This window comes from Struthio camelus, chromosome 14 (genome assembly GCF_040807025.1).
Source record: "Struthio camelus isolate bStrCam1 chromosome 14, bStrCam1.hap1, whole genome shotgun sequence".
Taxonomy (NCBI): domain Eukaryota; kingdom Metazoa; phylum Chordata; class Aves; order Struthioniformes; family Struthionidae; genus Struthio; species Struthio camelus.
In genome coordinates, this window is record NC_090955.1 from 19,711,787 (window position 1) to 19,725,020 (window position 13,234).

The window sequence follows — 13,234 nt, forward strand, 5'->3', positions numbered from 1 at the left end:
ACAGTTTAACCACAATATCATTCTCAATGGGAGGAATAACATTGTCAAAATTAATGATGCAGTTCTGTGAAACTGTGAAACTGTTTAAATACTCAGATAAGCTTTTATATGTCTATAGGGGTAAGCTTTTGTTTGTCCATTAAGCACCACAGAAGTCAAGGTGCCAACTCTGTGTTAGGAAATCTCAAAATGCTGATTACTGGAAGCTGGGAAAAGATTGCTCTAAACTTGCTCTGTGACATATTTCTTTTTTGAAGCATCCACTATTAATCCCTGTTAAGAGACAGGACACTGGACAAGAGGGAACTCTTAATCTAGTGTGATAGTTCCTAAGTTCTTCTGTTCTTCTATTCATTTAAAGAATAAGTTCTTGTACGCCTTACATTTTGTCCAGCCTTCTGTAGTTTACTCTGACATTAAACTGTGATATACCATCATGAATTTCATTCAGATTAGGCCTGGAGTGGCTTAATTGGGGCCAAAGTTGGATTCTATATGATGAAGTTCCCAGCTTGTGAGCTTATCAGTATTTAAGTAGGTACCCTACTTTTGATTACCATTTTTATTAGGGTAGCAATTGAAAATCCCAAAGATAACTGGGTCCTCAATCAACTTTATGAACAACCTCTGCTTCAAATCACTTCTAAACTTCAATTCAGTCCTTGAGAAAACTGTTTTTGCTTTTAAGCATGCAATAAAAACTGGACCAAGGTGAACGTCACATCATTTGGGGGTTCTCTGTAAACATTTTATCATGCAATTTAACTCTCATACAAGCTTGTATCTGCTTAATGCATAGGACAGTGGACAGAACAGCAAGGATACACTTGCTATGAACATGTGTATTCATGTTCACTGTTCAATGAACGTGAATGCACATGTTCATGAACGCTCTCAATATACAGTTGCACCATATTACCGTGATATCTCTGGTTTTATAATTGTACAGGTAAATCCACAATCTTTCCACTACTTAGGCTAACCTTAAGATTTGTACATGGTTGAAACAAAACACAGGAAACTGATACGTTTCCTCAAAGTAGTAACACTAGCAGGATGGAGGTAAAACGTGACTTGATTTCTCAGCTTTTGAGCCAAAATAACATGACGCAGAATTCAATTACAATTTTCTAAGCATAGAGATATCAGTTCCCCCATTGATTTATCAAGTAAGTCACATTGATGCTAACATGAGTAAGTCACATAAATCCTGTCCTCACCAGTAGCGCACAGATCCCTCAGAGGGTGACTTGCTGGCACAATCTCATTGTTTCATGAGCAACAGCTTCACTGTGGACTCTTTACCATTCTATTGAAAACAAATGCAGTTAGTTCCAGCAGTAATGGAACCCAAAATTTCAGCTCTGATAGCTGTGTTGAGTTACCAGCTATATACTGGAAGTTTAAGATACACGGAACAACATTTCAATTGTCTCCATCTACAAACATAGGTTAGTCACAATAAACAGTGCAATATGCGCAAACAGGGCACATTTAATAAGCAGGGTTTTTTTAACAGCAATTATCAGAGTTCTACATCTAGTATCATTTGCAACAGGAAAGTTATAATATAAACTGAAGTGAATAAAAGTAGACTGCCAATGTCAAATTGCACATGGCCAGACAAAAACCTATATCCTAGCATCTTGCATAATCTGGGTTGGAAAATAAGCCAACTGAAACAGTTCCACAGAATCAAATTGCCTGAACCCGATTAAAAGGCAGCTCTTCAACTCTTGAAATAAAGGAAGGCATTTAAGTTCTGCTGTAAGTCAAGATGCTGCTAAACCTTTACCAAACAGTAACGATACCCTTTGAAGTAACCTTTGATCCTGCACAGCCTTTCTAAGAACTGAACTAAAGAGCAGTGTGATAGGATAGTGGGAACTGCTATACATGCCATCGTATCTTTCCTACATTGCTATGAACCCAAGAACCTAAATTCCCATTATTCTGATAAATGTATTTAAATAATGATTTTTTTTAAAGAAGCTGCCACAAGTCTCACCGTATGCTATTCTCTGTCATCACCAGTACAGACATCTAAAGGCTTCTTAAGGCAGTCATGCATGATGTGGTTTTAAAGTCATGTGAAATAGGTCTGCATGTGACATAACCTTTTGTTCTGTTACTAATGATGTGTTTGGGTTTTAACTAGAGAGCTGGGAATGGCAGGCTTGGCCTCTCACTTTTAAACAAATGCTTCTGCTAGAAAATGAAATTTATGTACCCGTTTTTTACCAGCCTAGACCCTTCCTCATAGCTAGAGCCTGTCACTTCTCAAACAAGCATTAGTAGTGGCCCTTACATCAGAAACTAAGATCATTTCTATTCCTAGTAGGATGAAGACCTGAAAACAAGTTGCATTTATCCTAAATATCCCTGTTTTGGCCAGAATGAATGCCGCTCAATGAGCCTTTGCTAATGCAAACCAGACTTCTAAATGCTCATGGGATGCTGTCATTAATCCTTCAAGGACATAAATGTATAGCTGGCTTAGTTTACTGCCAGCATCTTTTTTTTAATGACCCTCCAGATATTTGATGTTTATGTACTCATGCCCTGTTTCAAGGAATTTATAATCAGAAATCCAGGCAGAGCATGTTAAATTTTACCATTAGCAGTTATTGCTAGCCCAATCACAAAAGCATACAAAAAAATTCACTGATAGAGAAATATGAGCGTATCTCTACTGAACAACATGACACACAATACACAGCATCAAGTGATCATGTAATGAAAGATCATCTTGAGTCCTCTGAAGTAGTAAGTACAATCAAGATCATTTTAAGAACCATAACTGATGGTCTGGAGAGGGAAGGATTACCTACAGAATAAATTCAAGTATAGCAATACAGCAATCTGCAGCTGCACTGACTCCATGGATTGTTTCCCCATTCTGTTGTTTAAAGTATGAAGAGAAAACAAAGACAAGAAAAATCTGCATTCACTATGAAGATCTACTACTGCTTTTTTATGGACTATCAGCACATTAAGATAAAACACTATCTTTAGTTTCTGGGTGAACTATATAGACAAACTCCACTCTGTTCAATAATTTTAACTCAACATAACCGAAAAATAGCAGGCTTGTGAGTCTAAGCTGAAAGAAACTCTAAAACACAGCAGCATATGAAGTCTGTTTCTGCTCTGATTTCAGTGGGAGTATTTCAGGTCTACGTAGGCTTTTTCACTCAGTCTAATGGAAACTTTTAAAAGCGTAATTTGCCATGCCTGAAATGTTTTCATGATATTCCAGTCTGTAAGTAGTACAGCTTTAAAAATTAAAGTAGCAGCATTGCAAACAAATAGCATGGCTAAAAAGTTTTCTATTTTAGAAGCCTTTGGATTGTGAGGATTTTAAACTTTGATTTCATATACATCTTAAAAGATAAGATGCTAATTACTAAAAAGCTAGAATTAAAAATCAGGAATATATTCTGCTTTTATCTTATACCAATTTCTGAATTAAAAATGAGCACAGAATAAAGTATGCCTTATGTTCCCAAATACAAACAACACACTGTGAAGGACAAATCCATCTTCTTCCTGGAGTTTGGCTTTATTAAATGAACAAAGTGAGAGTAAGATTAAGCTCAAATTTCCTCTTCAAGATTACAACTGCAACGGTTTCTTCCTCAAAAATTGTTTACCCACACCTTATATCCCCATTTTTTAACGGATCACATCCACCTGCTTAAGACTGCACAGGCTAATAAGCTTCCTAATACAGGCAGCAGGGCCCTGGATCATTTTCTTCGTGTGACTATCTGCTTTTAAGGTGGAGAGTTCCAGATAAACTTTCTTCTCAGTGCCTGGCACTAAAAGTTAGAATAGCTTCTCTGTGATATCTGGAACACTGTGGGAGTATGAAGATGGATCAGAAATGAGTATAATGTGAAATTTATAGAAGGTTTTCATTAACAAATATTTCTACATGTGACAAATTTTGTCTTAACTCATCTTCCTTAGTGTAACACAGCCATGATTTCCAGGATTTGGAGCTGTACTGTAGAATGTCAAAAACCTGAGGAAGAGATTCAGTCTCATATTGGACGCCAGAGGGATGGATCAGCATTAGGAAGCTTTGGATCTCATCCAGTGCAGAGGCAGATGAGAAATTTTCCAAATCACTTGTCCAGGGCAATAAAGTTGAAATAGAAAACATGGTGTAAAAGCCTATTCCCAGCAGTTTAAATATTAATCATCTACTGTGAACTAAAACAAAAGGTTAAATATATAAAAATACCTGAGGCTGTTTTATTCTACTTTAGCCCTGTGATGTTAAATTTAATCAATTGTTTTTCTGGTAAGATAATACAACTGGTGTCACTTCGGGTCTCAAACAACTGCATTTATTTTAAGTCTTCCTCCTAGTGCTATGTTACAGTTTTCTGCTTCTGAAAACTGTTTCCTGTTTTTCATACAGATTTCCCTCTTTTCCTGTGGAAACCTATTGAGGAAATGCTATTAAAATAAAAGGAAGTATCTGTTTCTAAATACCTGTAAGGTTGTCCAAAAGCATCTTCTTTACCCACTAAACGGTTCCTGTTGCGGGTAGAGACTGCATATGGTCTAAGTAGCATTGTATCCCTCTGAGATAACTGTGAACCCACATGAACAAGCTGAATCTAGCTCATGTGAGGCAGTGCCATTGCAAGGAGTGGAGTCCAGTAAAAGGGGCAAACACGACAATTAAGCATTGTCCTCTTAAAAAAAAAAAAAAAAAGGAGAAGCAGGAGCTAAAGATTTTAGTTAGAGTAATATAGAGTTAATGTAGAGTAATGTTGATCAGGAACTGTACAGAGAACATGGGATCCAGACTTTCAAACCTTCACATGTGGAATTTTCCTAGAAACAACTTCTGTCTGCCCTGCCTCCCTTGCCTGATTTATTAGCTCTCCTACTGGAGAGGAATTTTAGGGCTGCAGTAGGTCTGTGAGATCCATTTATAACCAATCATTATTCAGGGCATAAGACACAGTAACATGGATTTTGGCCAAGTATGATTCGAGATCTGACCGATACAATATACCATTTTTAATAACCTAATGTTAGTAAAGTTCTGTAATACCTTAAAGGTACAGCAGCTGAAAAAGAGTCACCTTCTGAGGTGTTTTTTCATTACCACTTCAAATACTTTAAACAGAGCTCTGATTTGCTTTAGCTGTCCAGGTTTCCAGACTGTGGAGCTAGGTAATTCAAAACTGAAGTAGAAATTCCAACACAATTAGTGTCTGTTTCTGGTTTCTAGCGGTCTGCTAGGCTCCACAGAATCTGGATGAAATTTACTTGCCAAAGTACTGCAGTTTTGCTGGATGCATAAGTATTTAAAAGAGAAGCTGAGCAGCAGGCATTGTTAAAGGATGGAAAGTGGTTTTGTTTCAATTTTTTATACCCTTGTTGAAAAATTGACGTGCAATTTCCAAGGCAGCACATGCTTGCTTTATCAAGTTTTCTGCTTATTCAGTTAAACTTTAGTTGAAAAAAAGAGGGGAAAAAATCAGAGTTATTTTAAGTTAGTAATAAAATCTACCTGCTCCTTTTTTAGCCCAAAATAGCTCATTTATCACTTACACTGTAGTTCTTCTCAAGGGTTCCTATCAGGATTTCATTGTACCACGGTCCTAATTAATAGGGAACTTGCTTCACCCTGGACTGCTCTGAAGCGTCTATAGACATGCCATTTCAGAACATCGCACAATCTCATCTGGATAAATTCGGACAACACTAAGTTTTACTCTTGTTAATAGAACCATTATTGTTCTTTGTATTACAGAAGTGTCTACTGACTTCGAATAGGTTAGGTCATGGTTCCGCTATACTAACATAATATACATACATGGTATATCATCGTTACATAATTTACATCCTACATCAACAGTCCTGTGGTCTAAAATCATAGCCACATTTCATAAATATATACGCATGTGAAGCAGGTATCAGAAAACTGGCCTTTTCAGTGCAATAGCATTTCAAGCAAGGAGAAACCATTAAAATTTGGCCGTTAATCTATTAGTATCTAGCAACGTTGTCCACTTCCAGGGATCCAGCTAACACTAATATGACCAAAATTAGATTTTTAGTCTCTGTCTTTGCTGGCCTGCTGTGTACCCAAGTTACATTTCTTGAGTGTCTTTTAATGCATGCTTATTTCCATAGTCTATTTGCCTAACCATGTTAGCTTATAGTCCCAAGAAATATCATATTTTGCCTACTGGAAGCCATCCATAAAGCCTGGAGCTTTTATATAGATTGATATATTAAGCCATGTCCTACATTTATGGCATCTAGCTCTTCTGAGAGAGACAGGAACAAGTTGATCATACCTTTTTTCCTCTAGTAAATATTTGTGTTAATTTATGTTGATTTTCTACAAACGTTCAATGGTGTTGCATATGACCATCCTGCAAATCCCAGGAGATACTAAATGGTGGAAGAGAGTACTTTTCCTTACAGCAGTGCCAAAGATTGTCTAAGCACCATATGAATCCTGATATTATGTTCTTGAACATCACAGAAATTAATGCAGGATAATCATATTATGGAAACTGAAAAATGGCTTGCAAAGCAAAAGGTTGAGGAAAGTTAGCAAATGAACTTGCGTAAACAATAACCTCAACTTAGATCCAATCAATTATTTGAAAATGTCAATGCTAAAGTCTTTACTTAGTAACACAGTCAAGGAGGTGTGTAACTTTATGTATTTAAGAATTGTAACTGATACAATGAAACAGAAATGTAATTAAACTAGTTTTGGTTAAAATTATGCACCTGCTTAAGTACTTTCCTGTAGTAGGAAAAGATACATGTGAAGTTTAAAACTAGATGAAATTTAAATAAATATGAAGATAAATACTGCTTGTACTGAGGTTCATTAGATAAAGAAACAGGCCTGTCTCTGGAGGAGCTGTTCTTGTTCTTGACTGAACCAGAGTTCTAAGGCTGTAATGTCAAAAATCAGCTCCCATATGAGGGAGAACCTACCTATGGTTATAGTATATTTCACTGGCATTTCTATCTCCCAATTATGTTTCTTATTCAACTATAGAACCAATAAAAGACTAAAGAGAAGCCAGGAATATTTGCTGTTAAAATAAACCTAAGACCCTAATAAATGCAAGAATAGCCAATATTTTTAGATCTCTATCAACTGGCAAAAAACTTATGAACATTTAGGAAGGAAAATAATTAATTTGGCAGTGATATTTTTTGCAATTCATGTACCAGAACAATAAAGGCTTCAAGAAACAGGCTGCTTTCAGGAAACTTAAAACTATTGCAAATAATCATCAGAATAGCAGGCACAGAACTTCAATATGAAGGAGCTTGCAGAATTAGACAGTATCTAGCATAGAAACAGCACTCGCTAAAGATCTAAGGATGTTTCACAAACACTAGTGAAACAGATAACACAACACTATGAGGTAATTGTTATTTTCGTGTCCTGACACAGGATCTGAGGAACATGGAAGTTGTGACTTCCTCGCGTTCCCAGCAGAAAGTTGCTGGCACTGACAGTTCAGGCTCTTGGTCTAACTGACAATAACAACATGATGCCTTTGCACTCTGAGCTTCCAGGCTCAGCATTAACAGCAGGATAGCTTTCATATGCGCTTGGCTCGTGGGCACTTGCAGGGACAAGCCTTTGTGCAATTGTCCTGTGAGAGCGTAAGAAATCTGATTTAAATGCAAAACTGATGACTACAGCCCCTCCTGTTAACATGTATTAATGTCATATTTTTCAAAACGTTTTGTAAGAATGTTTGGTCAGCAATAACTTGCAGGCCTTTTAGGGCAGAATGTTGCTGCAAAGTGAGTTATTCTCCTTTTCCTTACAGAAAAGCCAAATCCCTAACACTGAATCTATGAAGTCCTGAGAAAGTACTGACGGGGAAACACACCAGTACATGGGTACTTTCAGAGTTAATACCACTTTACAGGATTATCTGCAGTTCTGCATACATGAAACAGAGAGAGACCTGAAAAACAGTGTTTTGTCAGATGTTTTAAGCCCCAAGAGCTGAACTCAGTTGGATCGCCACCCTACGGATGCTTATACTCACTGACTCTCTTTAGGAAGAATACATTTCTTTATCTAGGAGACATTAAAAAGATCACTGGCCATTTGATCTTTACTGACATACACAGTAGCACACAGCAGGTAACAGGAGGATTCCTTGGGGTTAAATAGCACATGCCTATGTAAAGGAATATATAAGGTTTTTGTTTGTTTTACAAGCAGTGGCAGAAGGAAATTATCTGCAGGACCACAGCTCTGCTGCCCTTGTTTATCTGACTTTCACAGTATTTTAGTTATTAGTGTTTGGCTGTAGGCTTTCAAGCAGAAACTAGTTAGCTGTCTGATCAGTGATTTCAGCAGCTCAGCTGGTTGGGATATGTTGTTACTGTTTCTTGAAGCAAATTAACTGTTCCTTGTTTTGTTTTCTTCCACAGTAAGGAAGAATATTCAACATCCACAGTGATGTTGTTATTGCTTGCATTACAGTAACAGCTGAAGCACCTTTCTGTAAAATATGAGTCAGGATACTAGGAGAGAGAAAATTCTAAAAATAAAAGATGGGAGACAGGGAAGGAAGAGTAGACTTAGTTAGGAGAATATATATATACATATGCATAAATATATAGTTATAGTAATTTTTTGTTTTCACATGCTTCTATTGGTTTTCCTTATGAACTAGACTGAAAGATGATGTCCAAAAACGTCTAGGTTTTACTAATGGGACTGCAGCCTGACTAGAAACAAAGAGGGCTGGAAATCTTGTATGAGAACTTGCTCTCAAATAAGCTCCAGCCTCATTTCAGACCCATACTTCCTCATAAGCTGGAGAAGTAAATGCACTTTACATTGCTTCTCTGAAATGGACTTATCATATACTGCCAATGCAGAGTCTTCAACAAACTCTAGGCAGAAGGATCTGTGTCCTATCCTAGAGTGGGACTGGAGGACTTTGATCTGAGGAAGGGCAGCCCATAAGCCTGTTGTGGAAGGAGGCCTTGCTCAGCTTCCACTTGCTAGAGGTGGCAGCCAGCAGGCTGGATCCAGATGACTGGGCAATTCCCTCTGGCCCTCTCTGCTGCTGGAGCTGGGGAAGAGACTGAAACTGCTGTTACGGCATGGTGTGAAGACCAATAGCAGAAGTCTTCTTAATGCACCTGCCCATAGCCAGGTACTTAGAATTTCTGCGGCATCCACATGGCCTATTAGGAAGGTCTACAAATTAAATGGATATTTGGTTCCCAGGACTGAAAAAGTTTGACCACTTTGGTGAAACAGGAAAATGCTGTTATTTAACTAGCAGTCAGACGGTGGGTCAATATTCAGTAAAGCCTTTCTGGTCTCTTAGGAATCCCTCAGTATTACCTGTTAAGAAATAGACTGCTGTATTGCTTAGCACTATTATGGGGTCCAGCACCAGTCCCAAGTCCACATACATCCTCTGCTGAGTCCTGTGGACTTTTGGAGTAATTCTGACCTCCCTACCATAACGTGAACTGTGGTTTTACAAAATTAAAATAATTGTTCCAATAAGGAACAGAGCTATGTGAAAGAAAAGAAAAGGGAGTAATGCATCTATGAGTTCCATCTCCATGACTAGGAGGAAAGCTGAATCCAGGTTTTTTAACTCAGACTTCTAAGAAATGTTGTGCAAGCTGCAGCAAATAGCTTTTATGATAATAGTTTAATCAAGAAAAGTGATACTTAAAATTTTCCCACTTTAATTTTGTGCATCCAATTTCTGGGCCTTCAGTGTAAATATCTGAATTTCTAGCTAGCAGGGTGTGGCAACAGAATTCTTTATTCCAGTAGAACAACATCTGGAAATCATTTCCTTTATAGTGTCACAAAAGAATTCATTAAGGAGGCAACAATATCTGAATGACATAATTCAAAAGTGATGTATGTTTCTCCTGGATAATGCAGTGACTATTAACCATAAAATATCCCACATAGAGCAAAAAAGCAGTCTGATTCATCACTGATACACTCAGAACTACAGCCATGCAATACAATCCATTCCTAGGTATAGGATTTATAAAAACACTCCAGTTATCTCAGCTGTTTAGCCTAATTATCAAATGTCAGTTATCAAAATCAAATTATCAAATGTTCTGTGGAGCAGCCCAAATGACTAATGGTTTATTAATAATGGTAAATTAAAATGTCAAGGCTAAACAAGGAAAACATCAAATAGCGAGACGCAAAGATCTTGAGCTGCATTTCAGAGGGGAAAGAGGTGTATTCCAGAAGTCACAGGATGAAACCTGCAATGTAGTCTCAGTTCAGCTTCCTTATTCATTTACTTGTAATGAATTTATGTATGTGTGTGTGCATCCATGCATAAGAGCCTCTGTTCTGTACTTGTATGGGTCTTGCTTAATGCACTGGTATTTATCTTAATTGTGAAAAAGTGGCCCTGTTTCTCTGAAAATGAACGATTAGCTTTTTAGTATATTGTTCATCATCACAGTGTAATAGAAAGAGTATCATCAGAATTTTCTGCTAATTTTAGGTGCCCAGTCTGACATATCTTAACATTCAGAAAACTGCTCTGCACAGCAAAACGCACAGATCATGGCTTCCCAGTCTTCCATACTTCAGCGGCAGTCCTCCTACCCCATAGTCTCAAACACCACACCAAGAAAATCTCAGGATTCAGTTATAATCTTTACACAAGTAACAAGTAATCACGTGTCAAAAGTCTAACTAAAGTAATTTGCCTCGCATTATGCAGGGTCTCTGGCAGAGACAGGAGTAGAATCCACTTCCTCAAAGGAGCATTTAGCTGCTTTAACCAGGACATCACCCTTTCTTGTCCTGCAGCGTCTCACCTGACTGCTACACATAGGTTCTGCGATAGATGAGGCAAGTTTCTTTCAGAAGTTTCTTTCTCTATATAGTTGTTTCCAAACACAGAAGCCCATTCTCTGTCTTGAATGAAGCAAGGATCACATGGGGGAAAAAAAGATTGATTTTACAAATAATAATTATACTGTAATGCATGAGCTTCAGTGGGTTAAGGCAACCTCCTGACATCTTGTAATTGGAGAGCCTTAAAAAACAAATACACTTAAAATGCAAGAATTTGTGTCAGGTAACATCATCACAGCATCTGTGTTTTCCACCAACGGGGTCAGATTCTCTGCATTCTCTACATAGATTTCTGCTCTGATTTAACTGAACAACTGACAGCATAGTAAATTATCATCCTCTGTGTGGACCACCAGAGGGTAGAGGGAGAAATTAATTTGTGGATAGCTTTCCCAAACATTTACTGATAGAAGAGGAATGGTGAAACTCCAAGAACTTGGAGACCATCCCAAGTTTTAGCAGGGTGTATGTTTAGTCTGTAAAACTCTTTTTCTGCATGTGTCCTCTCCTGTCCTTGCCTATCTCTACCCTAATCTCTTTCCTCTATGTTGAAGTCTGCTGTTGCTGTAATTCTAATCCTCACTTTAATCACTGTACCTATTCAGGGCGTAATTCAATTTCATGCTTCCTTCAGCAGCAATACCTGACTGAAAGGTCTCTCTCGCAGCTGCTCACTCCTGCCACAGCCCTGCACTTTGCCATCCCTGGATAGATACGAGTCTTAGGGCTGTGCAGTGATCCAAATTTTAAACTATTCTCTGAAAATCACAGAGAGAGGAGATATTTTAGCATACCTCCTTTCAGGAATCCATATCATAGCAACATAAGCACATGCACTGGCACAACTCAGGGAGCAACAAACTGTAATATGGGACCAGGTATAAGAAACTGGAGAATGGGAGCAAGGTATTAAGAGAGAGAGACGGTAAGAAAGAGGGAGTTTTGCTTTCAAACATATTTCTGAACTATTCCTTCGGGCCTAAATAGCTCCTCTGGTCTTCCCTACTATACGTCTACGCACCACTCGCACCACTTGCCAGAACATTGCAAGTGCGAAAGGGAAAATCTCCCTGATCCCATTCTTGGTTGTTAGTCCAAACTTGCTTAGCATAAACTGAGATTCACAAATGTTGGCAAAGTTGTACACAGTTCCTCGTGGCCATAGACTGGAACATGTCCAGTACTAATGGCATCTTCCCAGCTGTAAGTTTCAAAGCTCTTAAACAAGTCACTGCTCCAGACAAAGGAGATACAAGCACTTCTAGCAATGTATTTACTGCTGTTCTTTGAAATGGCTTACCTACTTTAGCTGAAAACTAAAAAAATTAACCTAAGAACTATGTGGATTGTGAGAAATTCATCTTAAATGGCATGGGAAAGCAATATGCAACTGAAAATCTTTGCATCTGAACCTTTGAGAACCCTAAAATGTCAAGAGAACCAATGTGAAGGCCAGGAAATGCATCTTTCTAACCAATCTCAGGTTTTAAAAAGTGCAGTTAAAAAAAAAAAAAAAAAAAAGAGTGACAAATTAAGGATAAAGGCCTGTACTGAGAATAGCTGGTTTCCCAAAACAGTCAATTTCCCCCAAGCTTTCTGAGGATACAGTATTTGCTTTTTGGAAGGGGACAGTATGGATAATTCAAGATATTTTTATACTGTAGTTTCACTATGTGGTATGGAGGGCTCAGTAACACAGTCCTCCTTATTAGATAACACCACATTAGTGATTCACAGTGTTGCATTTACCAACTGACATTTAGGGTTATTAGAGCAAAGCCATGAGGTAACAGATTTTTCCCATCTTCTGGCTAGATCTACTTTGAATGTTGGAGATAAAATGAGAACTGAGGCCTTCATGGATCCAACAACTGCAGCTCTAACATTAAAATTCCTAAGACCCACCAAGGAACAGGTGTCTTGTGGCTGACCACGTGTACGCAATCATATGTATCTGTATGTAAGGAGAAATTCCTAAAGGATGTCATATTGTCTAGGTAGGATATGTTAAACCTCCTTCTAGGAAAAGTTTGGAATAATTTATCCTGCAATGCACCCTGCAGCTTGTGGCTGATCAGCACATCCCTTCCTTTTTTCCCCCAAGGATAAGGGAGTGACTTCTAAACTATTTTCTGTACCTTACATTACAGTCTCAGGCGAGCTCTATGTCCAATGGTTAGAACAGGAAACTTTGTTTATGACTAGAGAAAGCCATCTCCTGCTCTTTGTCTGCGTAAAGGTTGGTGTTGTGACCAGATGCTTGAACTCTTCATTGAAAGAGAGCTACATGACAGCAAGGGATAACTCTGCTACTCTCTGCTATGCCTAACAGTTCCATTG

The 13,234-nt window shown here is 38.1% G+C and overlaps 2 protein-coding genes across 19 annotated transcripts in view; one reads left to right on the forward strand and one right to left on the reverse strand.

Annotated features, from left to right (window-relative positions):
* CFAP92 (cilia and flagella associated protein 92 (putative)) overlaps positions 1-13,234 on the reverse strand; it is a 178,054-nt gene that overhangs the window by 86,756 nt on the left and 78,064 nt on the right. Inside the window, exon 4 of one of the 13 annotated variants that reach the window (XM_068907382.1) lies at positions 1,221-1,309. The exons of the other annotated variants lie outside the window; for them this stretch is intronic. The gene's annotated coding sequence lies outside the window, so the exon portion shown is untranslated. The remainder of the gene's footprint in view (positions 1-1,220; positions 1,310-13,234) is intronic. 13 annotated transcript variants of the gene reach the window in all.
* The window catches only part of EFCC1 (EF-hand and coiled-coil domain containing 1), a 62,940-nt gene that overhangs the window by 20,429 nt on the left and 29,277 nt on the right, over positions 1-13,234 (forward strand). The gene's annotated exons all lie outside the window — the stretch shown is intronic.